Genomic DNA, 27,062 nt, shown 5'->3' with positions numbered 1-27,062 from the left:
TCAGACGTTTAGGGCCAACTCACACAGGCTTGTAAGAGTATGTAAAAGAATACTGCAGGAGTGCCACTTTATGAACTCTAAAATACATTTGTAAACAGGTCCCAATTCCAAACTTTTCCACTTCAAACTAGCAAACAAACCATTTGAGGTTTGGCAGGACATTCCTCTGAACAACAGATGCCACCCCTTCACTTTGTTTCGGAGACTCCACAAAGGTATGACTATTTTGGGGTTTACGGCTACCTACAGCCGATTGATGCAACAGTGCTCCACAAAACTCACATGTATGACCAGGGTGGGTGGTCAGCTCCACTCTCACCCGGAAGAGACCAAAACTAAACATGAAGCAGCCAGACCTCTGTATAGAAACCCAAGTAAAGATATAACAAAAATAATAAAGAAGTGTTTGGTCTGTAGGCAGTTGGATAAGACGGACCCTACAGGTGAGATTACCTCTACCTATCCTTTAATGAAATTGTAACACCTAGGCCCCGATTACAAGTTTGGGGGTCTGACTGCCGGACCGACATTGCAGCTGTTGGAAGAATGTAGCCAAGGGGGCTTCCCGACGGCCGTGTAATGAGAACACCGCTGGCCTAGCGGTGTTGAGTTGGCAGTGCGGTGCTGGCGGCATGCTTTGGCTCCTGGAAAGAGTCTGAAGCCTATGCCACGGCCATGGCAGCGCCATTTGCACATTGGTGCACTGTGTACCATGCACCATGTCATGCATGGCACACCAGTGCACGCACAACAGTGCAAGCAGAGAGGGGCAGAACAGGTGCCCCATGCATATCTCCCAGGGACAAATAAATACACCCTGAGGCTTCCCTGCATTTCAGCCTACTTTTTCATGGCAGGGTCCCCACCATGAAAAGGTTGGTCCCCACCATGAAAAGGTTGCCAGAAAAGCAGGTCGGAATAGGCATGGTGGTGCCGACATTGGCACTGCCTCCATTCCCTGACGCTTTCCCCACCGCCGCCCCGTTGGGATCCAGAATCCTGGCGGTGGTGTTTGTCTAGTATCGGGCTTATGGTGATCCGACCGCCTAACTCATATTCGGGCAGTCGTACCGATGAGGAAGCGGCGTTTGAGCCGCCACCGCAGGTACAGCTGTTTTGCGACTGCTGTAATCATGATCAGCCCCTTAGTGAGATTTTGCATTGTTAATCCATGCCATTATCAGATATTGTCTTTATTCTGTGTTATTTTATTTTGCAAAGATGTACCATGCCTTAATGAAACATTTATTTTTGTTATGTTTTAAAGGTCATGGACAGTACAACATGTTTCAAAATATTGTATACTTAAAGTCAATTGAGGGCCTGTGTTTCATATATCACTTCCAAGTTTTCTAAGGCTGGAAGACGGGCAGTTTTGCTCCCTTAAACCTTTCCCCAAGTCCGACCCTCCTCTATTTAAGCCTCATCCAAGATATTTTCTGTGACTAGCTATGTCTTATTCTAAGTGCTTTAAAAGTGCAAGTGCTGCCTTGTACTGAGTACCTGCACTTCTTTAATTTAAAAGGGTGACTACCTGCACTTGTCAGCACTGCTTCAAAACATTCATTGGGAAAGCACCAGCACTTCTCATGAGCAAACAAGTACTCTGTATAGTGAGTACCAGCACTTCTGTGTTTCCATTTAAGGTACTGCTTATTACTGGGTTGAGTTTGACTTTTTCCTCAATTCCAAGAAGTATGAGAAACATACTAGAGAAAGAAAACTTTGTAGATAGGTTTCGTTGTTCCCATATTTGAACTCACACCAAGCCTAGCACTCATACAGGGTCTTGTTCTATTCACAAATTTGTAACAGGAAAGGGAGGACTAAGCAATAAATGTCACTATTACCTTCTGTTTATCCTGTCTGCGAGCATACATTTTACATACAAGTGATGACTGATACATGTGGAGTGTAGCTGCCAAGTTGTTGGCTGCAAAAAGGGAACACTGGGGCAGTAGTGTGGATAGGATACTATTGGCCCATGAGCAAGTTAGGAAAAAATCCCCTGTGACTGCTGCTGCTGGGCCTCAGTGCCGATGCACCTGCTGCACCTTTGGTAGCTGTAGAGTCTTCCCCAACTTAGGAGCATGCAAATTAATACGCCACACACGGAGCTCTGGGACAGATGTTTTTATTCCTCAGCTTAAGATCACACACTGTCCTCTTGTTATGTCATAACCGTTAAGAACCACACCTTGACACCTCCCTGCAAGTTACGTAATTCCTCTGTTAAGTCCACCCAGAACTACAAGGGTCCTAACGCACAGTCTCATAACACTATAACTCCCCCTTTGTTAAATAAAAAGTAAAAACAACAGTGACATCATAGCCCTTCAATAAGTCGCACTAGTCGGCCACTTCGAGTTGTCTGAGGTAGTTGATTCTGATTGGGCACTGATGGCTCAGGTTCTGATGCTTGATCTGGACTATTAGGTGGGGTCGCCTCATTCATGATTGCAGGAGCTGGCGAACGTTCATGTAGGTGCTTAAAGTGTGATGAGTCCTGTGTTATGGACTTTCTGGGACAATGTGCCCTCACATGTGTCCTTTGCACTTCACAACCCTCAGAGGTTCCACTGCAAACAGAATGACTGTTTCCGCTTTTCGTTTCTGCTTGACCAGGACCCAGTCACCTTCATCAAAGACTCTTTCCTGAGCTTGTCGATGCTGATTGGCATATGTTTTCATTTTTGCACTTTCGAGAAGTGTCTGTAACATAAACCTTATCAGCATTCATGGATCGGTCAGCTGTCCACTGTGGCAGTTTGGTTCCGATAGCTCTCCCAAATAGCAAGGTGGTAGGACTCTCACCAGTTGTGGAGTGACGAGTGGTATGATAAGCATGGTGGGCTTGACACAGGGCCTGGTTTAACTTGATTCCCTCCATCGATGCTCGTTGAACTACCCATTTGAGGGTACCCATGAATCATTCTACAACACCATTGGCTTGTGGCCACAGAGGTGTACTCTTCTGCTGCTTGAAATTAAGCCTGGCAAGGAACTCTTTGAGCTCTTTGCTAATGAACGGAGGACCATTGTCAGATTTGAAAATAGCGAGGATACCGCACACTGCAAAGATGCCATCCAGCCTCTCGATGACCATGTCATGGGTTGTTGATAGCTCCTCAACTAAAGGAAAGCATGAATACTCATCAGTGACTATCATGAGATGACGTCCATATCCTGAGGGCCAAAAGAAATCAACTGCAACTCATTCCCAGGCATGTGCCGGAAGGTCAGACATGTCATAGTATATTGCGTCACTTTGGGGGAAAGGCAGCTGCATAGATGGCACTCTTTTACTTCACTCTAAACTGGCTCGTCTAGGCACGGGAACCACATTCGGTCTTTTTGTGCTCTTTTAGTGGCTACAATGCCGCGATGTGCTTGATGGGCTAGTTCAATTACTTGCTGTCTTTGGCTCTCAAGTATGACGATTCTCGAGCCTCTCAATACAACACCTTCCCTTTTAAACGGACAGTTCATCCTGTACAGGTTTGCATATTTGGAATTCAACATCTTTAGCAAAAGGTCAAGTACTCTTCTTCCATGACTGAGTTGGAATAATGTCTTTGAGGATAAGCATGTTGTTGTCAGCATTAGTTTTAGAAGACAAGGGTCCTAAGTATATCGTGATAAAGAATGTCAATAAGATATAGGCCATAATAGGAAACTATATTCATCCACTGTCCAGCCGGACAGGGTATTTATTTTAACCAAAGTCAAAAACGGATATGCGAATAATACAAGGCACAGTCCTGTACCTTACTCTAGAAGGACGAACAACACATGAAAAAGTTTTGCACAGGCAAAGAAGAGCAATACTGGGCACTTATACATCAATGTTAGATTAAAGCTCTCCAGTTTAGTACTAACAAACAACAAGGTTCAACACAATGGCTACGTTGCGGAAGTACTAGGTAAAGTCGACGTTTCGATCCCTTAAAGCTCTAATTATATGGGATCATCATCAGGACAACATTTAGAAAACATTTGCCTGTTAATAATTAAAATATGACCGCCTGTTGTAAAGGAAGAAAGGGAGAAAGGAAAACAAGGGAAGGACATAGCCAAAGGCTAGATTAGAAATTATCCTTTCAAAAGATCAAAAAAGATCAAAAAAGTCCAAACACTATGTACAGGTTACATTATTCGGAATCGGTTTCCCGTGTAGTAATTGGTGTGTTAAAAATTGTGCAGATGCGGGGGGTTGCCATACTCGGGTGCAACAGTGCAAGGTGTTCACTATTAATCCTAATCATGCACCATTCCACTCTTGTGTTCAAGTGTAAACATTTGACGACTTATAGGCATTGAAAGACGGCGTCCATGTGGTCTTAGATAGGATCCATCAACTTGCATAGGTGTACATTCATACCGTGTTAAGGGGTGGGGAGTTTTGGGTGACACTTACTTAGTTGTAAGTGGTTCAAGTATTCTCCACTAATCTTAATGGGAGCGAGAGTGTAGGCATTGAAGGACGGCGTCCATGTGGTCTTAGATAACATTCATCAACTTGCATACGTGTACATTCATACCGTGTTAAGGGGTGGGGAGTTTTGGGTGACACTTACTTAGTTGTAAGTGGTTCAAGTGTGCTCCACTAATCTTAATGGGAGCGAGAGTGTGGACCAAGCGAAAGGTTGCCAGCAGGGTGCAGTGGTTAGCGCTCGGCTGCAGTGTCTAAAAGGGATAAATTAATCATTAATCGTGCCGGGGGATATTATGGTGCCTGGCTGCGGTAAATTATTAATGTTTACCTGCAAGTGGGCAGTCTGCGTTAGATTGCCGATTCGAAATTGAAGCTGCATCTATAAAGTGGGGTTGGACATGGATTAGAGATACAGTCCCAATTGCCACTGGTATTTGCAGTGAGTGTATATGCCATTATTTGCAAGGACCGCTTACCGGGGTGACGAGTGTGTCAATTGTCCGATTGGATTCTGGTGCTCATATGGAACTGGAAGGGTGTCCACGTTCCATGTCGGTTGCGGTAACAAGTGGTTCCTGTTACTGCAGGCTGGGAAAGAAAGGAGAGCCAGTGAGAGGGAAACCCCATGGTTGGCCGACTAGAGTTACCGTCTACACGGTGCCGCATGGAATGGCTCTTACCTATGGGAGTCAGGTTGCTCCGTCATAATAGGGGGGTCGGGTGGGCCGGAGGATCGGTGTCCTGTCCGTCCGTTGCGATAGTAGCAATATGGGCAGGCGTTGCGGTCGTGTTACTTGAGACCGCGTTTTCGGGGAAATAAAAAACGGACCATGTCAGAGTAATTCTGAGCTACAGTGGTGGCCATTTTGGAATGGGGCATGTCAATGAAGGACATTATAGACATGGTAGACAGAAGTGGTTGCCGTTTTGGATTGGGGCGACTAGTTGGGTGTGATGGTGTCCGGTGTGAGTGAAGTGCCTAAAGGTAGCATGCGTGCTCAGTGTAGGTGCAATCTGTGACAATAATTGTGCCGAATACACAAATTAAAATTGATTCTAAATAAATATGAAACATGATATATAAAACATTTCGTGAAAACTTTAGACCTTTGCCATGTCAATTACCAGTTAGGGAGCTTGGTCACTAGTTTAGCCCCAGGTCAAAATTTTTCATTATTCAGTTCAACGTGAACAATGTCCCGGCAAGGACACGAGTCTTTAGAGTATATTTACTGGATCCGGATGGAATCCGGATGTTGAATCATAGTAGGGTGGTCCAGTCTTCTGCGCGATACAGACCATTCTTTATTGTATCGAATTGGATCATTGTCTTTAGCTCCTCGCGGTTTAGTATTTGGGCAATGTCTCCTCCTCTGGTTGGTAGTTTGATTACTTTTAGGATTGTCCATTTTATATCATTTTCGTTGTGACCTGCTTCCTCAAAATGATCCACCAAAGGGGCATTGGCTGTCTTTTCGTTTCTGCTTGACCAGGACCCAGTCACCTTCATCAAAGACTCTTTCCTGAGCTTGTCGACGCTGATTGGCATATGTTTTCATTTTTGCACTTTCGAGAAGTGTCTGTAACATAAACCTTATCAGCATTCATGGATCGGTCAGCTGTCCACTGTGGCAGTTTGGTTCCGATAGCTCTCCCAAATAGCAAGGTGGTAGGACTCTCACCAGTTGTGGAGTGAGGAGTGGTATGTTAAGCATGGTGGGCTTGACACAGGGCCTGGTTTAACTTGATTCCCTCCATCGATGCTCGTTGAACTACCCATTTGAGGGTACCCATGAATCATTCTACAACACCATTGGCTTGTGGCCACAGAGGTGTACTCTTCTGCTGCTTGAAATTAAGCCTGGCAAGGAACTCTTTGAGCTCTTTGCTAATGAACGGAGGACCATTGTCAGATTTGAAAATACCGAGGATACCGCACACTGCAAAGATGCCATCCAGCCTCTCGATGACCATGTCATGGGTTGTTGATAGCTCCTCAACTAAAGGAAAGCATGAATACTCATCAGTGACTATCATGAGATGACGTCCATATCCTGAGGGCCAAAAGAAATCAACTGCAACTCATTCCCAGGCATGTGCCGGAAGGTCAGACATGTCATAGTATGTTGCGTCACTTTGGGGGAAAGGCAGCTGCATAGATGGCACTCTTTTACTTCACTCTAAACTGGCTCATCTAGGCACGGGAACCACATTCGGTCTTTTTGTGCTCTTTTAGTGGCTACAATGCCGCGATGTGCTTGATGGGCTAGTTCAATTACTTGCTGTCTTTGGCTCTCAAGTATGACGATTCTCGAGCCTCTCAATACAACACCTTCCCTTTTAAACGGACAGTTCATCCTGTACAGGTTTGCATTTTTGGAATTCAACATCTTTAGCAAAAGGTCAAGTACTCTTCTTCCATGACTGAGTTGGAATAATGTCTTTGAGGATAAGCATGTTGTTGTCAGCATTAGTTTTAGAAGACAAGGGTCCTAAGTATATCGTGATAAAGAATGTCAATAAGATATAGGCCATAATAGGAAACTATATTCATCCACTGTCCAGCCGGACAGGGTATTTATTTTAACCAAAGTCAAAAACGGATATGCGAATAATACAAGGCACAGTCCTGTACCTTACTCTAGAAGGACGAACAACACATGCCGGCGAGTGTGAGTCGCCCGTGTATATGCGGAAGTGCTTCCCCTGTGCTCGAGTGTGGATGGACCGTTGACGTTTGTTCGGCCGCCCGTTTTTTGAACGAGTGTAATTGCCTCGACCCTGGTCTCTATTTTGATTATTGTTCCTCACTGAAGCCGGCATTACTGCGTGTGAGACTTCAACTTGGCACATTAAGTACCCTTGTCCTGATGAAGCCCTAAAGACCCCTGTGGCTGAAACGCGACCGCGACAGCGTCGACACCTTTGTGACTAGGAGTCCCTGTTTAGTTTATTTTTGTTTGTATATTCAGGCGCCTTATACAAAAGAGAGCTTTGAGAGAAATTACATCTCAGGCGCATTAGGGATCTCCAGTATAGAGTTATATCACTCGAAATTAGGAGTGTATATATCGTGTGATAGGTTATATATTCCTATCTTTGGGTACATTTTTGTAATTTTTTGTATATATATGTAATGTATAGATTGTATTTGTGATTTGTATATAATGCATTATAATGTGTGTATATAGTGAAGTTGCTTCTTTAAATTTATTAGTTTTGCGCAATCCTTTTTCCTGTACTTGTTTATACGCCCTCTGAATTTTTGTAAGTAAATTGTTATATATTTAGTTATATAGAACAGGATAATTTATTTCTCATGTTCTAAAATTATAAATTGAATTTATCCCTCAATACCAGTTTGTTCTATTTTCTCATCTCTTGATGCTCTTTGTCCAGGTATGGGAGGGTAATGTGGGCATAACCCCTGTTATTGTTCCGTTGTCAGCATTAGTAGCACCAATAATCTGTTCAACGGACAGGGCTGCTGGCGCACTGGGCCTCACAATGAAGTTGATGTACTCCTCCGCCGTTTTCAATGTCACACCGTGACGATGTAGCGGCACCAGTGAAAAGTAATCAGCAGTGTTCGGAGCATTACCTGGCTTGTGTACATTTGCATAGTTGTATTCTTGCAGTCGCAACCCTCACCCTCATTATGAGTGGTTCTCCTGGCCTTCAAGTTTCCAAAAATAGTGTGCAACGCTTGGTGGTCTGTAACAATAGTGAAATGTTTTTTATATAGAAACACATGAAAATGTTTGCAGCCCCACACAACAGCCAGACTCTCCTTCGGCTGAGAATAGGCACATTCTGTGTCAGATAGGCTCTTGTTTAACACTCAAATACAACAATAAGCCACTGAAAGATGACTGGTTCACTGTTGCTAAGCGCCTTCCATTGCGCAGAAACGTGTTTTTAGTAACTTTTTATCCGTTTGAGATAAGAGCGATATATATATATATATATTTTTTTGTAATTACTGGGTCTTTAACTTGAACTAGCATAGTAACATCGGAGTGAAAAGGCATGGAAGTGTTAATATCAGATGTGGGGTTACCACCCTGTCACTATCGTTTCACTTGTAATATGTGAAAGTGTAGCAAAGCAGGTTTTACAAAGATGTAATGTCTAGTTACTCTGACTTAGTAAGTAAGAGCTGTCTCGTAGGCCCCTATTGGCTAACTCTTTTTGAATAACTTTGCTGAATTCAATAAATGTACTATTCCCTTGAGAATTGGTTCATTTGATTTAAGGGCAGCTTCTGTTCAACATTGTAAAAATGTTAAGTTTCAGACACATCCCGGGCCACCTTCCTCAAACCAACAAAAATCAGGCCAATATCTTTTCATGTTTTCCGATTCAAGAAGGATAAGGACTGGGGTGGGCGGAATTTGCGTAGTCGCTCTAAGCAAAGCTCCACGAAACGGTCAAAAATCTCCGCGAGCACGCAAAAGTTCAGCGAACACGCCCGTTTGCAATGCTGTTTTCCTTTTCGTAAACGCTGTTTGCGTGCTCGGGGGGAAATATCTTGTGAACACGCATTTTGAAAGCGCGAATAAGCAAAATATTCAGCGAAGCCGTGGATCGCGGAATTTTTGGCAATTCAGCGTTCACCGCAGAATGCAAAATTACCCAAATTCCGCAAGCGGAACGGAATTTACCGCCCAGGCCTAATCAGGACCTGGTCGTTCTTGAATAACATATATTGTTTGAAAATCATATGAATTCTTTTTTGATAAAGCAATTTTGCTCAATTTTCCTAAATAACTTTTAGGAGTAATTCAGGCAGCAGCAAAATTAGTTTGAACTGTTATATATATATTTTTTTGTATTTGGTGTTGGAAGTTTGATATTTCAAAGTTAGACGGACACGGATTTTTGCCAACCTTCCCAATTATTTAACCGGCCTTGACTCAAAAAGACTCAGTAAAGCACTGGCCAAACCAAACACAGTGCTGATGACTTGAAGGCGATGCTAATGGCTCCTAGCAACCAAACCCATTCGGCGCGCGCCTTCGGGGTGCAGTCCCCTTTAACGCCGGCCACCTTCTGCCGCGGTGACGTCACGGGGCCTTTTTTTCTGTAACCTGCTAAATTCCTGCGAGTTTAGAGGCAGCGCTTGCCCGTGCTGTCTGTCTGTCTGGCAGATCTCGGTTATTGCTTCCCGCTTCCTGAGAGCCTTCTTGGGAGGGGGCAGGGAGGGTGAAGGGAGAGAGAGAGAGGGGAGAAAGGGAGAGGAGAGAGACTCTGGCAAATGAAAGCTGAACTTCTCTCCTCACACACGAGTTCACCCACAGGAGGCTGGGAGCGCTGCAGGAGCCGGGACGAGCTGCACACCGATGCCAGAGCCGGGGGCTGCTGCAGGGGGGAGAGGCGAGCGGGGCTGCACCAGGTAACAGCTGTCACTTTCAACCCAGTCGCTTGATTTTTCATTTTTTGTGTATTTCTAGTTTTGCTGTGCCTCACACTCTGCTGCTTTTGCAGAAGGCTTCATTGCATGAGACAATGTCCAGTTGGGTGTTTAGAACTAGTTTGAACGTCTGTGTTTTTTTTTTTTTACTTTCCAGTGGCAACTATTTAACTTTTTGTTTAACAGCATTTGAAAACACTGCGATTTAGACATTTTTGTAAGTTGCCCTACTTTTTTAAGAAGAAACAATGGAACTTAGAGGTGATGTGAGTGAGATGTCCAAGATCACACACTTCATCGAGTAGGGAAGCCGAAAGCAGAATCAACACATTTTGATTCTACAATAAGAACCTGTTCCGCGGGTCTCCGTTCCCTTTGCAAGCCACCGGGAGCCCCATATAAATGTAGCACTGTAGTGGAAGGAAAATTCTTCATTTTTGTTTAACTTCTGGGGTGTGGGAGGAGGGGTGGCAGGAGAAACCAGATACCTTTTGAGGAAACGTGTGGCATTCTTAGAGAGCAGGTTCACTTTTTCATAAAAGGGTAGCGTGTTTGATTAGGGCACTCTGCCCACTTTCACACTTTTTTAAAACTTTTACATTATTGCTACTTGTACAATTCTGAGATCGTTTTTCTGTCTCTAAGTACTTTACATATATGTACCTCTGACAATGCACGTCTTATGAATGGTTTACCACTGCCAGCCACATCCAGGGCTTGGGAGCAGCCTGCCCCCCTCCCTGCCGCCTAGTGTGGAAAAATCCCAGTTAACCAATTACAAGTGATTTCTAGTGGATTGAAGTGTGCCACAGTGGCATTTTTTTGTCCATGGACGCTAGACTGCATATATTCGGAGGAAAAAAAAGCACTAAAAAGAATGATGAAAACAGATGACATTAGACACCCGGAACCAGTTCCAACCTGCAACTGGAATTTTGTTCGATTGCGGTCCAGTAGATGTCTGAAATCAATGTAACAAGCAAATGCAATGTATCAATTAAAAAAAACATTTGTAACCGGTGCACTGGGATTTCTTCAAGGAACCTTGTCATAGAATATAATATACCGTTTTATTGACATTATGTAACATGAGGTGCCAAAGTGGCACGCACCCCTTATGAACACAACTGCCCCGCGTCAGTATTGGCTCAGAGTTGTTTGTAGAGACAGACGTGTGTGAGGCTGTTGACTTATTGTGTTATTTTCAGGGTTTCAGGGTTATTTTCAGGGCCCTTTCTTGGAAAGCTTCCCCACTTGTGGTGTATGGACACTCAAAGGGGGTCTTTCTGCTGCACGTTTCAGTGGACGCATGCTCGACCTGGCGTGTCGTGTCATGTTGCGTCAGCTCTGTAGCCCTTACGTAGCCTGAGGTCGCTTCGAAGCGCTGAGGGCCATGGCAGCCGGGATTGTAAACGGAGGCGGTGCGGCTGGCGGTGGGGTTTGCGGGGTCCATGCCCGCCCGCAGGGTAAGGACTGTAGGACCAGGCTGGCTATTAAATCCCAAGGGGGCGGGCAGGCGAGGCATGCTCTTGGAATGCCCCACCTGGTTTCCGTGCTGCAAAGGAGGATGGAGGGGAGCGGGGGTGGGTGGGGGGCATGCTGATAGAAGAGACCAGGGGAGAAGGGATAATGTGAGCTGGAGTTTTGTTGGGGTGACCATCACCTTATAGATCCTTATGGACGCTGTTTTATGCCTGATCTTTTCGTGTGATGCCCGATGCATTCTGGGAGTTGTAGTGCTATTTTGCTTCAACTGAGCTAATTAGACTAACACACCTGAAACCACGCTTTTTTAGGTGAAACCTACAGGCCTGTGGACAATGTTCCCTGTGACCTGGAGGGAGATGGTCACCCAACGTTTCCTGGGTGCCTACAATGTGCTGGTCCTGCTTTGAAATCCTTGCAGTGGGGGTGATAGAGTTAAGGGGTCTTGGATCTAAGGAGGAAACTTGAGAAAAGATAGAGAACAAGCATATGCAATGCAATCGTTCTCGCCTTTGGGACCTTGTATGTATTTAGCTATGCAGAACATCAGCCTGGGTACTGAAACTTCTACTGTTCTTTAACATGGAGGGAAAGTAAGCACCAAACTGCTTGACACGCCAGGTATGAGAACACATGGAGAGAAATATTGCCTTATAACAGGAAATGGTATAGCCCAAAGCTCTGTTTTTGATATCAAATCAGGTATTCAGTGGTCATATCACTGAAAATACAAGATTTTAAAAACATATTATTGTCTACGGGTACTCGTGGAAGATAATTTCTATGGACTGAAATCTAAAGAATGCTAAAGTGATTCTGGTATTTTACTGACCTCTGCTGGTCGTTTTCTATCAAGAAATTAAATAAAGCCAGTTGCCAGAAAAATTAAAAAAGAAGTCCCTAAGCAGAAAGCAATTCTGGTATTTTACTGACCTCTACTGGTCGTTTTCTATCAAGACAGTTACATAGAGGCAGTGGAACAGAAAAAAAGTCCCTAAGCGGAAGCAGACAGGTCCTAGGGCTGATCGCTAGAGCCCACAAAGTACATACTCATATAAGTATATACTAAAGTATATACAAGAGGTCTCGAATGCTCGACCTAAAAAGGAGGGTAAGGGAGGCATTAATCTAAGGGATCTGGCCTGTCCCTCATAAAGAACTTTACCCGGTAGTCAGTGGGGGCTAATCGCGTAAAAGAAACCAGGAGAAAATGTACTTAGCAGAGTGTAGTCTGTGTTCAGCTACAGCAGCTCTGACTATGTAGTACTGACTTCCAGCATAAATAGGTGAAACTCCCTTGCTTGTTCTGTAGGTTCTTTTTACTGGACCTTCTCTGATCAATCTCCATTTTTGTTTGTTAAACGCACAGAGGATACAGCTGCCACTTTGGCTAGGTCAGTGCCTTAGAGCCACGCTGTTTTGTTTTTATGAATACATTTGCCACCCTATTTTACTTTTTTCATCTGCGGTACATGAAGGTGGTCCACAGAGCAGGTACTTTGGAGCATTTAAAGATTGGAAAGCAGGTCAACTTATGGCTGGTGCGGTATGCCCAGCATCACAGCCATCTCTGCTGCAGCTGACCAACAAATAAAACCGGTGACTGCTAGGGGGACATTATTTCCCAAAGTGGCAGATACTTCCATGGTGGAGGCCACTGCAGTGTAAACTTTGATTGCGTGTCCGCAATGCCATGGCGGTACGGCAAACCTGCTCTCGAAGACAGATACCAAATGGTGTTCTCCAAGCACTTGGAGTTTTCTCCCAGCGTGTGGGTGACATTTCTGGACACTTTCTGTTCAGCACACATTAGTTGAGAGGGCGCCCCAAACAGAAAAGACGCTGGTAGGCATCTTATTGGAGATCCACCCTACCAAGAGCGGCTAGTACTAAGGGTGTATCTCTGGCACCATATATGCTGGTGTCGATTCTGGCAGAAGGAGTTTCCCTGATATCCGAGCAAGTAGCAGCTTGTCAGTCAGTAACACCAGTTCCCAATGTGGTCCATGAACCTGGATCAAGGGAGTGGGTATCCTCAAATTTTGGCAGATGCCCTGTTACAGTGCACATCTAATTGAGGACCTTAATGTCTAAACTCAGATATTTTTGGATTACTTGTTCAATTTCCTAATGGCCACATTTGACACTTGCAGTTTCCTTATTAACAAAGAACACTATAATAAAACAGAGGTTGTGCTAAGTTTTTTCAAGATTTTTTTTGTTGGATCCACCATAGATTGTCTAAGTCTTTGTGGCAGGAAGGTAAGGTTCCTGGGTTACGGAGCGTTGCGAGATCCTACATCGGCTCTGAGGGGCTGCGATGCGGAGTCCTGTGTTATAGACAAGGATGCCCTTTTCATGTCAACAAGGGAACCCAATAAGTACCTTTGGACCATGGGTAATCGATTTTTAAAGACAACAAAGGTCCTTAGGAAAAAGGAGGAGATAAACAAAGACAATGATTTTACAGACCACAATCGGTACTATAATCAAGCTTCCAGACCCAGCCGGGTAAGGAAATGTTTAATTTAGAAATAAAAAGGAGTTTGGTTGACCAAGAGGTGGTCAGGTATAAACTTTTTAGATAGGGCACAGTCCTGTACCTATCCGGTTGAACAGTATTGCGGAAAATTCAATTGTATGCCATTCTGTAAATACTGTATGTCGAAACTTGTTTGCATTGATCACTAACTTACAAGCGGCATTTGGCTCCAAACTTCTTGCCTGAAAAACTTTTCTCACTCTTGTTTTGCTTCCACTGCACTCTCTCCCTTGAAGGATAGGTACAGGACTGTGCCCTATCTAAAAAGTTTATACCTGACCAACTCTTGGTCAACCAAACTCCTTTTTATTTCTAAATTAAACATTTCCTTACCCGGCTGGGTCTGGAAGCTTGATTATAGTACCGATTGTGGTCTGTAAAATCATTGTCTTTGTTTATCTCCTCCTTTTTCCTATAGACAAGGATGCCGTCAATGAGGGGCTTGTGAAGCTAAGTCCTGCGTCACAGATGCGATGTGCACCAGCGTTTCTGAAGAAGCTAGGTGGCATTTTCAGAACTGTGACTTAAAATCTGACTTTACCATTAAAGAGGACTTTTAATTGCAATTCCTTAGAGACCACACTCACCATTCCTACCTCCTTCCAATTGAAAATTAGCAATTATTATGTGTAGTAAGTTAACCCAATGTTATCCCATGGGAGAGGCAGGCCTTGCAGTAGCGAAAAATTAGTTTGAGTTTTTCACTACCAGGACATGTAAAAGCTGAAAGTTCATGTCCAACTTCTTAAATACATTGCACCCTGCCCTTTGGGCTGTTTAGAGCCTACCCCAGGGGTGACTGATTTGTATTAAAAAGGAAGGTTTGGACATGGCAAATGGTTTATTTTGCCAGGTCAAAATGGCAATTTAAAACGGCACACACAGGCTGCAATAGCAGGCCTGAGACATGTTTAAAGCGCTACCCAAGTGGGTGGCACAATGAGTGCTGCAGTCCCACTAGTAGCATTTCGTTTACAGGCCATGGGTACCTGTAGTACCACTTTACAAGAGACTTACAAGTAAATTAAATGTGCCAATTGGATGTAAGTCAATTTCACCATGTTTAAAGGAGCGAACACAAGCACTTTAGCACTGGTTAACAGCGACAAAGTGGGCAGAGTCCTAAAAGCCAAGAAAAACAGGTTCAGAAACCAGGAGGGTGATGGCAACAAGTTTGAGGGTGACCCTGCAGGAAGGGCCATGTCCAACAGACCTTCATAAGACTCTTGTACATGCTCTGTATTTAATTCACTTGTTGGTCATGATGTAAAATGTGGTGTTTGCGACATCTAAAGGCATGGAGGTTGCAGAGACATTTAAATGGACTTAGTAGTTTATTTTAATGGGACGGTCATGAATGAGGGATAGTGTGGAGGATGTTATCTCTTCCTCTATGAGCTTCCCCTCTGCGGTGGCCCTATCTTCGCTATCTAATAAAAGATATAGCACTCCATACCTCACTTCTGCTGTTTCTAAGTGCTATAATTAACACACGATACTATTACAGAATTTACTGATTTTGTAAGGATGCAAGGCTGTGTTCGGCTTTGTTGGGATTTGAAGTTTTAACCTGCAGATCACTGCAGGTTTCAGTGGTGGGCAATCAGCTCACTGAGCCATGATGCAAGAAAAACTGCACACGCATCTTAGATGGCCAACATACAGGCCCAAGAATGAACTCCTGTGTCTGGTTTTCATCCAGCCCCTGTGGACCACGGACTAGCCTTTCTGTGCAAAGAAGTCCTGTGTTTAATGAAAGGAGAACTTAACTCTACCTGCATCGCTTGAGTGGAAACCAAAAAAGCCCTCTGTCAAGACTTGGTCCTGCACGAGGTGTGAAAAGTGGTAAACACCCTTTACAACGCAACTGTTACAACAAAACATTTACAACGACTTGTGCGGGGGGCGCTCTAGGATAGGGAATAGTTTCCAACACCTTCCCTTCTATCCACGGGGATTGTAGTTGGAATAGTAAATTAAACTATTCACTATCCAGCGCCCCCCAACGCAAGTCGTTGTAAAAGTTGCGTTGTAAAACTTGCGTCGTAAAGGCATGCGTTGTAATAGCATGCGTTGTAATGTCATACATCCGTGAAAAGTCAGCACAGCTTCCCAGTGAAGCTGGAATGTGGGGCCAGGATGTGGACAAAGGCACATGGTGCCCACAATGTGGCCAGGAGGAGGTATGCTGCTAAGAAAGGGCGCTTGCGTAAAGTGCTTTCTACACAAATGTAAACGCTTTTCAAACACATTGTGTCCTTTCTGTAAGATATAAAGGAGTCCTATACCAAATGTGAATGGTTAATCCAGACCTACAAGGGCAGGCGGCACCAATTGCTAAATGAAAGACATCTTGGATTCTTTTTTCAACAGAGACAAGGAAAATCTTATGCCTACTAAAACACATTATATGTAAAATAACAGCTCTATGTACGGAGGTGTTTATGTGGAATTATAACTTTCACCTAATCACCGCACAAATGTACAAGAGCAAAAACAGTGCAAACTAATTGTGTATCAGTGACACTAATCATGTTATAATGATTTGTACCTTGAGGTGTTTCCAGCAGACTCATAACTCACTGAGCTATACTTTTCAGGATAGGGACTTGTGTTCAGCAACGTAGTAGTTTGTGGCCAGCAGGTTATACAAGGCTACAAAAACTGCTGTAAAAACTGCATTCTAGTATTAGGAAAAAGCAAATACATTGCAGGGAACATACAGAACTCTTCAACAAGCACACAAACCCTCTAAAATGAGTCTGTCTTGCTGGGATGCAAATTCCTGCCTTCCACACCGCTAATTCTTAGGGGCGCAACATTTTAATAGGGATGCAAAAGTTTAAAAGAAAAGTGGAAGGATACTTGCCCTGCCCTAAGCGCTGGCAACACCCGCTACACCGCTGCACTTCTGTTCTCAATTTCAGAGTGCCTCATCAGACATACTATTAAATATGTCTTATAAGTTCTCCATAAATTACTGACAAACTTATATTCCAATTAAATCCACCACTCTGAGCCATTTTTTGTATTTTTTTTCTCTAGAGTGAACCCAGTGGCGGGCAGCACAGTTAAGCGAGGTGAGTCGGTGGTGTGGGGCGTAGCGGGGTGTGAGTGGGGGGAAGTGGGCAGACGACAGAATAGGTATAATTATATAAATAAATAAATAATACTTATTCCGTCTGTCTGCTGGCTTCCCTCATCCGGCCAAGCCCCGCCCCACCGCGCTTACCTTTACCAGCCGCGGCTGAGCGAACGCCCTTTCCCCCAGAACCGTCTTTTGGAAGGGTGTGCTACTCGCTCACGTGGCCCTCTGGCTAACAGAGCATCAACACCTGCACTTACACTTGAAAAGCTTGGCTACCTCTGTCTGTCACTTTAGCTCTCTCCCCTCTCAGCAGGGGCGTAGCTTGGTCAGTAAGATTGGGGGGGGGGGGGCTTCATATTGTCCAACAATCATGCTGGTTAAAATACATTATATGAGAAGCTGGGCAGGAGGGGGTCTCAAGGAGCAGTAGGAAGGGAGAGGAGTGCTGTCTGTGAGGGGTACTTAAAACCCAATATTTGGTAAAATAACTATTTTTGAGACCATTAAAACAGACTAGTGTGTGTGTGTGTGTTTGTCTGCATGTGTATGTAAAAACCCCAAGTTAAATCCGACAAACACCCCACCATACGCAATTATTTACTACAGAATACATTTATTAGGGGGTGTAAACCTCCCCCCCAAGCTACACCCTGGCAATGAGGCCGCTTTCTTCTCCTTTTCCTGTCACACTTTCTCTCTGTCTTGTTAGCAATCTTTCTCACATTTCCTGTTGCCTCTCTCTCTCTCTCTCTTTCACTTTATCTCTCTCTCTCTTTCACGTTATCTCTCTCTCTCTTTCACTTTATCTCTCTCTCTCTCTCTCTCTTTCACTTTATCTCTTTCTCGTTTCCTCTTCTCGTACTTGGCTATCCGTTCTGTGCCTCTCTTCCTCTTATTCCCTACCCCAATCTCCCTCTCTTTTGTCCTTCATCTCCCCCCCCCCCCACCACGTACCCATGCCTTCTGCCTCTCCCCTCTCCTTCCATCGCTGTCTGGCTCCTCCTTTTCTCCAATTGTTGATATAAGCCGAAGATAATCCCCATCACATTTCTTCTTCCCAGTTTTAAGTAAGCCCCTCGACAAAAAAGAAGTTTATTTTGTAAGTAGAAAGAAAACACCTTTCATGCCAACACTGCTCCTGTTCCCCTGGTTCCCCCGAGGCCTGTAATTACAGAGCCTCCCACCGCTGGGGGATAATTGGTGCTGCAGAATGAAGCCTTGAATGTGACCAAGTATGTAAACAAGCTCCCAGCTGTCTGAGGATCTTGTCGGGGCGCTAAGTGCCTGGAAAGTGCAGTTGGCCTGTGGCCTGCGCCTCGCGATCAGACTGCTAGGCCCTGGCAGTGCTTAATATGTGCAGGTGGCGGGCACTTATATCGGGCACCAGGACTTACTTTTCACCATCAGACTATCTCAGAGCAAGAGCGAGAGAGGCAGAAACCAAAAGGGAGGAAAACACTAGTAAGGCTAAAAGCAGGGATGAAATCGAATATATTTGAGTGAGCTAAAGAGACTGAAAGCGTAGGGTGGCAGTCTAGAATTGTGTTTCCAAAGCTGTGAGTCGGCCATCAGCTGAGCTTTGGTGGGTGGTGAAAATCCGAGCAATAATGAAGAGGTCTTTACATTCTGTTTTTGTCTTGTCACATTTGCTGCGCTTCAAAGACAGAGGTCAAATGTCAGGTTATGTCTTCTGACAAATTGCTGCATATTTTCTTGACATGGGGATTGGTGTGTACAAACCCCTCTCACTTTGCAGTCAGAGAAAGAAAAGTAAAGCGAATTATGTGACAGCCGTGCTGGGGTATAGGAAGTGTGAGAGGAAAGGCTGTAGGATCTTATTTTTGCAACACACAACAAAGTGTAAATAACTGTAAAAGTAATGCACACTTTCAGCAGTTAGGAAAGCCAGAATGAAGCACTTTTTTTTGGGAATGCTGAAGTGTGAAGGAAACCGGCGGCCCAATTCATTTAAGGTACTTCTGTGTAGTGAAGTTACGAGTGCAGAGTATCCGCACTAGTGGTGGAGTCTCTGCACTGCAGTTCTCGGTGCGGATATACTGCCCCCAAATGGAGAGACTCGGCACTCATCACTTTACTACACATAAGCACCTTTGTGAATCGGACACAAAGGGGCAGATGTATCAAGATTCAATTTTGTGATTTCTAAATAGCGATTTTTAAAGAATCGCTATTTAGAAATCGCAAAATGGAATGTATGTAGAAAATCGCTATTTTTTGCGATTTCTTATTCTTCCTTATTTGTGAATTCGCATTTTGCGAATTCGCAATTAAGGAATAATTTCCCATGCATTCCTATGGGCCAGGAGGCCCAAAGGAATGATTGTGAAATAATTCTCAATTTGCGATTCTCAATTTGCTAATCGCAAATTGAGAATAATTTCAAGGGTGCAGGGGTGTCTCAAAGACACCCTGCTGCACCCCTGAAATCTACATGTGTGTGCATATGGCGCACATACATGACCTATGGGCATGTATGTGCGTCACATGCCACCCTCACAAATGCCAAATAGGGCATTTTTTAAAGAAATCGCAAATTACCACCAACTACAAGTTGGTGGTAATTTGCGATTTCTTAACCTAAATTCGCAATTCCAAAATGCTACATACATAGCATTTAAGGAATCGCAAAATTGCGATTCCTTAAATGCTTAAGCAAAATAAGGAATCTCATTTTTTTGTGATTCCTTATTTTGCGATTTTTTTGTTACATGTCAAAACATGCAAAAAGACCGTTTGCGATTCGCAAACGCCAGAATTCTGCGAATTCCGGCCTTTGCGAATCGCAAACGGCTTGATACATCTGCCCCAAAGATTTTAATAGGATCGAACTAATCAAGGCAGTTTACTTGGTGGTGCCCAAATGATAAATATCCACTGAACCCCGATTTCCACACATTATTATTTGTGTGCAATATAGTAGGTATGTGCAAATTTTGTGGCCTTTTAAATGGAAAATGTGCTGGCTGTAAATGACACTGTGCTTCCGCACGAAAATTGGTTTGTGGATCTAAAACCTTTGGGAAGCACCGGTCTAAAAGAAAGAAGCATGAGGTGGGGTCAAGACTACCCAGCTGTGTTTTCTTTCGTATGCTGCACTTCATTGGCCTGGCGCTCACTGTTACATAGTATATTGGGAAAAAGAGTACTAGCACTGGGCAGAGGTGCTGCTTATATCTCTGTGCTGCAGTTGTGTCACAATATCTTATCAACTAATCATGAACCACACGTTTATTATGAAAAAATAAATATTTTTTTATTATATTTTGCTTTTATCAAAAAAATATTATAGCGATAGTTAATTTTCTTAAATTTTTCTTGTATCACATGATTGACAATTGATAATCATAACAATATATTAAAAAAATACAGGCAAATATCAATTTATAGAACTAGTTTCCTTCTATTCCAAAGTGAATTTATCATCTATAAGAATATGGCCACTAAAAAGAGCCGATCTTGATCACCTGCCTATTAAGTACGAACCAGAAGTGAAACAATTTCCACAATAATGCAGAAAAGGAAAAAACAGTATAAATACAAATTAGAGAAAAAAAGGGGGCTAAAACACTGGTTTCGGACATCAATTATCACCTCACTGTTATATAGGCCACTGAGGCCTAGAGGCGTGAACAGCAGGGCATAAGTGTTAGAAAACACAGGGACACTCAGACAAAGACATAGGGCAGAGAGATGGGCACTGAAGCAGCCAGGCGCTTGCTTACCTTTCTGGCAGGGCGGTGAGGCCTAGGCCTGAGATGCACAAGCTGTGGCATAGGAAGGCATGGGCATTGGGCAGGAATACACTGGCACCAGGGCAGGGAGGAACTGGCACAGGAACAGGGAAATGCTGGCACTGCGACAGGAGACACTGGCACTGTGTCAGGAGACGCTGGCACTGTAACAGGGAGGTGCTGGCACCGGGACAAAGAGACGCTGGCACTGGGACAGTGAGGCACTAGCACTGGATGATTGAAACGCACACTGGAACCAGGAGGCACAGGAAAGGAATAGGGAAATACAGATATTAACACCAACAATCACTTATACTATGTAAAAAAAACACCAACACATACACAGTGTCAGAAACATATGAACAGTAATGGGTTCAAATTCCTCAGGGTTGGGAGCAGATGGATTTAACTTATAAAAATGAATGCACAGGTGCGGACACTGGGGCAGGGAGGAACTTCCTTTTCTCTAGCAACAAGCCCTTTTTTGAGGGCATTTATTGCAATCTGCTGCCCTCTTGTTGCAATCAGCGGTGGTGCAGTGAGGCAGATTCCCACACTAGCCTTAATCTAAGACTGGCCATGGCAGGTAGGTACCAACCGCGGGATATAGAGAGATGTACACAGACTATGAAGTCGGAAGATTTAGCCCGACAGGAGCACGGCGGACACTGGGCTATAGGACCCGAGAGATCTAAGCATTAATGCGAAGACTCAGAACTCAGCATACAAATATGACATTGGAGAGCCCTCATGGGGATGCCGGTGCACAGTTATCATATTAACCTCATAGATCACTAGGCAACAATAGGAATTTGTCTGGTGCAAAAGTAGTTGGGACTACACATTACATCTGCAGGTCTGGTTATCACCCAGCCAGAACGGTGGATTATCTGGTGATCAAAAAAGGGGGTGGCAAAATGGCTGGAAGATCATAGCAGAGAGAGGGAGTGAGTGGTGATGAGTGGAACTAGGTGACATTTTCCAGCTAGGCATATATTATAATTAAGGCTCCTTGTTTTCAGTTTTTAGATTTTTACAGATAAATACAGACAGAAAACCATTTGTCTGTTTTTATTATTAAATGTGGATAAACACGGAAACTGGGTGCTTTTTGCGTGATTCTAGATACACTTTGCCATGACTGACATGCCACTAACTGTGTGGATTGATAGGTAAGGGGGTTAAAAAAGAAAGGAATGTTAGTAAAGAGGCTTAAACAGCAGTAAATCTGCCCAAGGCTGATACTGAAATGTGGATTTTTTCATATATATGTGCATTGATTTATCTTCTACGGGTGTTCATAATACTGACACCTGGCAGGCATTCAAGCATGACTGCACATTTATTGGTTAAATAAATGCGGAAATATACCAGTTTTAGCCATAACCCATAATAAATATGGATAAACCCATAGTAAATATGGATAAATACAGATAAAGTTGACAAAAATACATCTGGATAAATGCAGATGGAAATGTCCAAAAAATAAATACCATAAAACCGGGAGCCCTAAATATAATGCAAGCTTTACAGTAGTTGTGTTCAACACATGCAGCTTCGCCAACAATACTATTTTTCACAAAACCAGCATTGACACTGAAAAAATGCTTTCGCCCAATGCCAGACCGATATGCCTTGCTAAGGCTTGTTTTGTGTCTGCTGGAACCAAAGGGAGGAGGGTGTAAGCTCCAGCCAAGGTTGCTTGGATCTTTCCTGGCCGCACAGGCCTTGCATCTGGTAGACTGCACTTGGAGCTGTCTGCACCGACCTTCCCACGCGACACCACAGCAATTTACTGACACAAAAGAACAGGTTGTGGCTGTCTGATCACAGCACAGCTGTGTCTGGAGCAGGTGCACATTTTAGATCAATAGCCTTCCTTGCAAAGCTTGTTTTTCTTTTTCGAGTGCACTGCTCTTTCCTGTACCAGAAGGCCTTTTCCACAAAGATTTTCATGCTTCATATGTAAAATACACTTATTTTACCACAATCAAAAGACTTGGCACTGGTGCACTTGTTGAAACGATTAGGACTACATTGAAGCAATCCGTGCATATTAAATTCACTGGTTTGCTCAAGACACCTCCATGATGCTTTGTCAGCCTCTATACTAGCTCCAAGGGAAATCTTTTGAAAATATGGCCTAAGGAAGCTGGATTAAAACTTAGACTCTCAACGTGATTTTTTTAATTGCAAAGTTTTTCTTGCCCCAATTTACTCACTATCCTACCACATTGTCACCCCACCCGCACAAACCAAAGGTTACATTGGTAGAACTTGCTAACCCTTCAGCATATTCACAGAAATAGTCTTCTCCATGCTTGTCGCTAGCAATGTTCATCCCTTTTGGATGAACATTGCTGAACATACCTATGGAATCAACATTGCTGAGCATAGCTATCGGATGAACATTGTTGAACATCCCTATTGGATGAACATTGCTGAACATCCCTGTCGGATGAGCATTGCTGAACATCCCTATCGGATGAGCATTGCTGAACATCCCTATCGGATGAGCATTGCTGAACATCCCTATCGGATGAGCATTGCTGAACATCCCTATCGGATGAGCATTGCTGAACATCCCTATCGGATGAGCATTGCTGAACATCCCTATCGGATGAGCATTGCTGAACATCCCTATCGGATGAGCATTGCTGAACAACCCTATCGGATGAGCATTGCTGAACAACCCTATCGGATGAGCATTGCTGAACATCCCTATCGGAAGAACATTGCTGAACATCCCTATCGAATTAACATGATCATATCGTAAATGTAGTGCACTTGAAGCAATTTCTCAGCCACAGGATATCATGAACGTAAGGGGCCGGACATATTCATGCTTGGAAACAGTGCAGGTAGATGGGTCTGCCGATGGTGAAACAAACTTCAGTTGCTGGTTTCTTGGGTGCAGCCTTCTAAATTCGACGAACTTTGTGGCCAAAGAGTTTTACTTTTTGCTGGCTTCTGGTGCAAATCTGAGATCCTCTGGGCATCTCCTGTTTTGCTTGAAGGCGGGTGTTTGTGAGTTAGGCCCCATACGCTCCCACATTCCCATTTCTACAACAGCCATGCTCCAATCTTTGTGTAGAACTAGAAGTCTATCTTCTGCTGCCTCCAGGAGAATGGACAGGACTGAGACTAAGAGAGAGGGAAATAGTCAAACTCGGTGGAGAACCAACAGGGATGTTAGCTGTATGGCAAACTGCCTTAAAATACTGTCTGTGTTCCCCCTGCCTTCTTTTGCATAAGAACTAAGTATCACAGATCAGTTGACTGGGGGTGAGTGCTTGTATTGTCAACGCTCCGTCCACCATTTCCTTTGGTTTTTCTTTGTTCGCCATAAGTTGGCAGGGTATGCTCAGACGTGAGTCCCTTGCTCACTTTGCCACTGGATTCAAGCAAGCCGGGCTGAAGACGGCTGAAATGCCAGAAACCGGTCCTCGGAAGCTTGAGTCCGGTCCATGGAAGGCATGTCTTGGCAGTTCGGGCTGGACTGTTCCCATGAGGCACAGGGTCAGACTGATTTGCATATGGCCATGTCTGAACTGGGGTGGCTGAGTGGGCTAAAGAACGGTGATGGATTAAGCCCAGATCAGTTGACTGGGGGTGAGTGCTTGTATTGTCAACGCTCCGTCCATCATTTCCTTTGGTTTTTCTAAGTATCACAGGGGGCACATATCTAAGCCAAATCTCTCAAATCCGAGCAGTAGAAATAATCTTCCTCTCAAAGACCAGCTGTCCCACTTTGAGTCCAGAATTGTGATTCGAGCTGATTCCCTCCTGTTCAGACGCATGGACATCCCTGCCCCTCATGATACTTACTGCCTGGCTCTCTGCCCAGATCAACATTATGGACATTCCCCAGAACAATTTCCTAAAAAGAGGACCCGCCTCTGGAACAACCACCTCAATGTCGTGTACTTCTGGGACAGACTCAAAACCACTGGCTTCTGAACCCAATATATTGCCCCCTCTCATGCCTTCGACATCTACTATCAATTCAATTTATAAACTTTATTCGGTTCTTAAAAAGACACCATAAAAGCACAAATACAACGTTCACAAATTAAAACAATGTTTTTAAAAAATATTTAGTCTAAAAGATATAAATGTTTAAGATTTTATATACTTAATGGGAGGAACAGGATAATTTTAGTGAATTTAAATGTTCAATGCAATTTTTTAAGGGACAATGTCTCTGGTGGTCCTCAGTCTTGTTGCGATCCGAATGAAATTTATCGTGCAGAATAAAGTATAAGCGTCCTCTGCTTCCATTAGGAATCTCAACGCCCGTTTCGCTTGCTTAAATCTTTGCTCCTTCAAAATACCCACCAGGAACTTACGTCTTGGTATCGCGTAGAGTGGGCACAGTAGGACAAAATGAAGGGTATCCTGCGGAGATCTATGATCGCAGCCGCAGGTGCCCTTCTCCTCCACTGTGCGAGTAAATCCAGATGGTACTGCAAGGATGTGATGTAGCATATTGATTCTAAATCGGGTTATGAGGTAGCGATCCTGCGCATTGTGCATGACCCTTAGATAAGGTTCCATACCTTGCTTCGGGGTAAGGTTGTTGTAAGCGAGGTTGGTAGCTTTGAGCCTCTCTTTTTCTGCCCTTGTCGATTTCAGCTGTGCGAGCAAAAGTTTTTTGATCGAGGTTTTGCACTCCGGAGTTAAAGAGTCGGGGGCAAAAAAATATTCAGAGCAACCGATCTCTGTTAGCGAATCTTTAACAAATTTCAGCCAGGGGATTGCATAGCCCTTGTCTCTTTTGAGGCAATCCTCGATAATTTGTCTAGTTAGGGCCGCCTCTGGGTTGGTCCATACCTTCACCCAAGCCAGAAGGGGTTTAATTTTAATTTTATCCTCCAGGAAGAGTTCTCCCAGCTCTTCGTGTATAATGTGGGCCGCGACACTCTGTGGGACTTTTAGTATTCTTCGTAGGAATTTATTTTCTTCCGTCTGGAGTGGCTGGATTTTTTTCCCCAAAAAGCCCCACACTTCCGCTCCATAGCTTACTTTTGCACAGCAAATGGATCTGTATAAGGTCATGATTTGTTCCGGGGACCATTTCCCTAGTCTCTTCCCGAACCCCATAATTGCTCCTACTGCGGCCGCCAGTTTGGTCGAGTGTTTCTCAATCAGGGGTTTAAACGATAAGTCGTGGTCGAATAATACCCCCAGATATGTGAAGGACTTGACCTGGTCTATTTTGTGTGTCCCGATGTTATAAGAAAAAGATCCTTTTGTAGGTTTCCCTGATGTCATGATAAAGGACTTTTCCAGGTTTGTTGCCAGGTCCAGTTTGTCCATAAATTTAACGAACCCATCGATTAATCTTTGTAGACCCAGAGGTGTTCTCGAGAGCAAAACCGCGTCATCGGCATAAAGTAGTACAGGTACTGCTCGATGACCGATTTGGGGTGAGTCAACTTTAAGTTTAAGAAGGTCCTGTTCCAATGCGTTGATATAAATGGAGAAAAGAAATGGGGCGAGGATACACCCCTGTCTTACTCCGCTATTGCAACTAAAGGAATCGGTCTTTTTTCCTTCCTGACTGTATCTCACGCATGCTGAGGTGTTACGGTGTAAATTTTGTAAGGTATCAACTAGTGAGTGGTCCACGCCTAGATCCATTAGCATGGCCCAGAGTTTTTTCCTGTTTACGCGGTCGAAAGCCGCGGAGAGGTCCATGAACCCCATATGTATCGACCCCCTCCCGGCGATGGTATATTTTGCGATCAGGAGATATAGATTTAGGCATTGGTCGGTGGTGGATCTGCCTTTCCTGAAGCCGTATTGGGTTTCAGATAGGATTTGGTGCTCCTCTGCCCAATCTTGCAATCTTGATAGGATGACCCGACCCAAGACCTTTGCTGTCACATCAATGAGTGAGATGGGTCGATAGCATTGGGGGTCGTCCCGGTTGCCTTTTTTGTAAATAGGGACTATGGTCGCCGTTGACCAGGACTGGGGGAGGCCTACCTCCGCTGCCTCATTTAACACCCTCGTAAGTAACGGGGCCCATAGCTCTGGTTTGCTTAGGAATAAGTCTGGTGGTATTCCGTCCGGGCCCGGCGCCTTGTTTTTACTTAGTCCGGTTATTCCCAATTCAACCTCCTTTAAGGTGAAATTTGGTTTAGTTGGCTGATGGACCTTCAGAAACTCCTCTTGGGGTGTATGATTTGAATGGTTGTACAGGCTGTGGAAGTGTTTCTGCCATTGCTCCGGTAAGATGGTATTCAAAATTTTTGGGGCACTTTGGTCCTGAAAACATGGGGCATTGATCACTTTCCAAAAGGCAGTAGCGTCCTTTCTCTCTGCGGCGTCCCTTAAATCTA

General features: G+C 44.1%; 1 protein-coding gene across 1 annotated transcript in view; it reads left to right on the top strand.

Moving 5' to 3' along the window:
- Positions 1–9,683: 9,683 nt before the first annotated feature.
- The window catches only part of ADAMTS10 (ADAM metallopeptidase with thrombospondin type 1 motif 10), a 283,135-nt gene continuing 265,756 nt past the window's right edge, over positions 9,684–27,062 (top strand). The window contains exon 1 of the mRNA XM_078668321.1: positions 9,684–9,830. The gene's annotated coding sequence lies outside the window, so the exon portion shown is untranslated. The remainder of the gene's footprint in view (positions 9,831–27,062) is intronic.

The sequence above is a fragment of the Lissotriton helveticus genome, chromosome 12 (assembly GCF_964261635.1).
Source record: "Lissotriton helveticus chromosome 12, aLisHel1.1, whole genome shotgun sequence".
NCBI lineage: Eukaryota > Metazoa > Chordata > Amphibia > Caudata > Salamandridae > Lissotriton > Lissotriton helveticus.
The sequence above is the reverse complement of the archived record's forward strand: the minus strand, read 5'-3'. Positions and strand labels throughout refer to the sequence as shown.